This window comes from Arachis hypogaea, chromosome 10 (assembly GCF_003086295.3).
Source record: "Arachis hypogaea cultivar Tifrunner chromosome 10, arahy.Tifrunner.gnm2.J5K5, whole genome shotgun sequence".
NCBI lineage: Eukaryota > Viridiplantae > Streptophyta > Magnoliopsida > Fabales > Fabaceae > Arachis > Arachis hypogaea.
Window position 1 is genome coordinate 36,374,012 of NC_092045.1, and position 4,108 is coordinate 36,378,119.

A 4,108-nucleotide genomic window follows, 5' to 3' on the forward strand; every position below is an offset into this window, starting at 1 on the left:
GATCTAATGGAACGCCTAAGCTCTACTATTTCTCTTCCTTGCCTTTGTTGCTCCTCCCTCACAGCTCTTTGATCTTCTCTAATCTCATGGAGAATGATGGAGTGCTCTTGGTGCTCCATCCTTAGTTGGTCCATGTTGTAACTTAAGCCTTCCAAAGAGGTGTTGAGTTGCTCCCAATAGTTGTGTGGAGCAAAATGCATCCCTTGAGGCATCTCAGGAATTTCTTGATGAGGAACTTCCTCATACTCTTGTTGAGGTCCATGAGTGGGCTCTCTTGTTTGCTCCATCCATTTCTTAGTGATGGGCATGTCCTCTTCAATGAGGATGTCTTATTCTATGACAATTCCTGCTAAATTCCATAGGTGACAAATGAGTTGAGGAAAGGCTAACCTTGCCAAAGTGGAGGACTTGTCAGCCACCTTGTAGAGTTCTAGAGGTATGATCTCATGAACTTCCACTTCCTCCCCAATTATGATACTATGGATCATGATGGCACGATCCACAGATACTTCAGATCGGTTGCTAGTAGGAATGATGGGGCGTTGGATGAACTCCAACCATCCTCTAGCCACATGCTTAAGGTCCGATCTTCTCAATTGAACCGGCTTGTCTCTTGAGTCTCCTTTCCATCGAGCTCCTTCCACACATATGTCCATAAGGACTTGGTCCAAACTTTGATCAAAGTTGACCCTTCTAGTGTAGGGGCGTGCGTTTTCTTGCATCATTGGCAAGTTGAATGCCAACCTTACATTTTCCGGACTGAAATCTAAGTATTTCCCCCGAACCATTGTAAGCCAATTCTTTGGATTCGGGTTCATACTTTGATCATGGTTCCTAGTGATCCATGCATTGGCATAGAACTCTTGAACTATTAATATTCTGACTTGTTGAATGGGGTTGGTGAGAACTTCCCAACCTCTTCTTCGGATCTCATGTCGGATCTCTGGATACTCATTCTTCTTGAGCATGAAAGGAACCTCAGGGATCACTTTCTTCTTGGCCACAACTTCATAGAAGTGGTCTTAATGGACATTTGAGATGAATCTCTCCATCTTCCATGACTCAGAGGTGGAAGCTTTTGTCTTCCCTTTCCTCTTTCTAGATGTTTCTCCGGCCTTAGGTGCCATAAATAGTTATGGAAAAATAAAAAGCAATGCTTTTTCCACACCAAACTTAAAAGGTTTGCTCGTCCTTGAGCAAAAGAAGAAAGAAAGAAGGGGAAGAAGAAGAAAATGGAGGAGATAGAGAGAGATATAGGTTCGGCCAAGGGGCTAGGAGAGTGTTTGTGATGTGTGAAAATAAAGGAGTGAAGAGGGGTATTTATAGGGAAAGAGAGGGAGAGTGGCCGAATGGAATTGCGTGGGTTTGGGAGGGAAAGGAATTTGAATTTTTTGGAGGTAGGTGGGGTTTTTGGGGAAGAGATATGGAGGTAATTGGTGAAGAGAATATAGGGAAAAGGATAGGATTTGATAGGTGAGTGGTGTTTTGGGTAAAGTGTTATAGAGATGTATGAGGGGGAGAGAGAGAGAGGTAGGGTAGGTGGGGATCCTGTAGGGTCCACAGATCCTGAGGGGTCATGGACTTCTCATCCCTACTCTATTTAGGTGTGCAAAACGCCCTTAGAGTGTAATCCTTGCATTTAACGCCAGATTGCTGCCTGTTTCTGGCGTTAAATGCCAGCTTTTATACCTTTCCTGGCATTTAACGCCAAGTTGTAGCCTATTTCTGGCGTTAAATGACAGTCTGGTGCCCATTTCTGGCGTTAAACGCCCAGAATGGTGCCAGATTGGGCGTTTAACGCCCATCCTGCTATCCTTACTGGCATTTACACGCCAGTAAGTTCTTCCTCCAGGGTGTGCTATTTTTGAATTTGCTTTGATTTTTGCAGTTGTTTTTGTGACTCCACATGATCATCAACCTAAAGAAAACATAAAATAATAGTGGAAAATGGAATTTTAACATAGATAAATAAAAATTGGGTTGCCTCCCAATAAGCGCTTCTTTAATGTCAATAGCTTGACAGTGGGTTCTCATGAAGTCTCACAGATAATCAGAGCATGGTTGGGGCCTCCCAACACCAAACATAGAATTTGGTTGTGGCCTCTCAACACCAATCTTAGAGTTTGAATATCGGGGCTTTGTTTGACACTGTATTGATAGAAGCTTTTCATGCTTCTTCTCCATGTGTACAGAAGGAGAACCTTGAGTCTTGAATACAAGGTAATCCTTATTCAATTAAAGGACCAACTCTCCTCTGTCAACATCAATCACAGCTTTTGCTGTGGCTAGGAAAGGTCTGCCAAGGATGATGGATTCATCCTCATCTTTTCCAGTGTCTAGGATTATGAAATCAGTAGGGATGTAAAGGCCTTCAAGCTTCACTAGCACATCCTCTACTAGTCCATAAGCCTATTTCGTTGATTTGTCTGCCATCTCTAGTGAGATTCTTGCAGCTTGTACCTCAAAGAATCCTAGTTTCTCCATTACAGAGAGTGGCATGAGGTTAATACCTGACCCTAGGTCACACAAAGCCTTATCAAAGGTCATGGTACCTATGGTACATGGTATTAAGAATTTACCAGGATCCTGTTTCTTTTGAGGTAAAGTTTACTGAACCCAGGTATTCAGTTTATTAAAGAGCAATGGAGGTTCATCCTCCCAAGTCTCAATACCAAATAGCTTGGATTCAGCTTCATGATTGCTCCTAAATACTGGGCAACTCGCCCTTCAGCAATGTCTTCATCTTCTTTAGAAGATGAATAGTCATCAGAGCTCATGAATGGTAAAAGAAAGTTCAATGGAATCTCTATGGTCTCTGTATGAGCCTCAGATTCCTTTGGTTCCTCATTGGGGTACTTCTTAATGGCCAGTGGACGTTTCCTGAGGTTTTCCTCACTGGAAATCACTGCCTTTTCACTCTCTCCAAGTTCGGCCATGTTGGTCATGGTTATGGCCTTGCACTCTCTTTTGGGATTCTCTTCTGTATTACTTGGGAGAGTGCTATGAGGAGTTTCAGTAACCCTTTTACTCAGATGACCCACTTGTGCCTCCATGTTTCTGATGGAGGACCTTGTTTCATTTATGAAACTGAAAGTGGCCTTATATAGATCAGAGACTATATTTGCTAAGCTAGATGGGTTCTGCTCAAAATTCTCTGTCTGTTGTTGAGAGGATGATGGAAAAGGCTTGCCATTGCTAAACCTGTTTCTTCCACCATTATTATTGTTAAAGCATTGTTTAGGCTTTTGTTGATCCTTTCATGAGAAATTTGGATGATTTCTTCATGAGGGATTATAGGTGTTTCCATAGGCTTCACCCATGTAATTCACCTCTGCCATTGCAGGGTTCTCAGGATCAAAGTTTCTTCTGCAGAAGATGCTTCTTTAGTACTGTTGGATGCATTTTGCAATCCATTCAAACTCTGAAAAATCATATTGACTTGCTAAGTCAACATTATATTCTGAGCCAATATGGCATTCATAGCATCAATTTAAAGAACTCGCTTCCTCTGAAGTTTCCCATTATTCATAGGATTCCTTTCAGAGGTGTACATAAACTGGTTATTTGCAACCATTTCAATGAGTTCCTGAGCTTCTGCAGGTGTTTTCTTTAGGTGAATAGATCCACCTGCAGAATGGTCCAATGACATCTTAGACAATTCAGACAGACCATCATAGAATATATCCAGGATGGTCCATTCTGAGAGCATGTCATAAGGACACTTTTTGGTCAGTTGCTTTTATCTTTCCCAAGCTTCATAGATGGATTCACCTTCTTTCTGCCTGAAGGTTTGAACATCCACTCTAAGCTTGCTCAACTTTTGAGGAGGAAAGAATTTGGCTAAGAAAGCCGTGACCAGCTTATCCCAAGAGTTCAGGCTATCTCTAGGTTGAGAGTCCAACCATATTCTAGCTCTGTCTTTTATAGCAAAAGGGAAAAGCATAAGCCTATAGACATTGGGATCAACTCCATTGGTCTTAACAGTATCACAAATCTGCAAGAATTCAGTTAAGAACTGAAAAGGATCTTCTGATAGAAGTCCATGAAACTTGCAATTTTGTTGCATCAGAGAAACTAATTGAGGCTTTAGCTCAAAATTGTTTGCTCT

At 41.9% G+C, this 4,108-nt stretch overlaps 1 non-coding gene across 1 annotated transcript; it reads left to right on the forward strand.

The window, feature by feature from the left end:
* The first annotated feature begins 3,707 nt into the window (after positions 1-3,707).
* On the forward strand, positions 3,708-3,811 carry LOC112718792 (small nucleolar RNA R71). Its single transcript, XR_003161120.1, has one exon. It is a non-coding gene; the product is annotated as a small nucleolar RNA R71 (small nucleolar RNA).
* Positions 3,812-4,108: the final 297 nt, after the last annotated feature.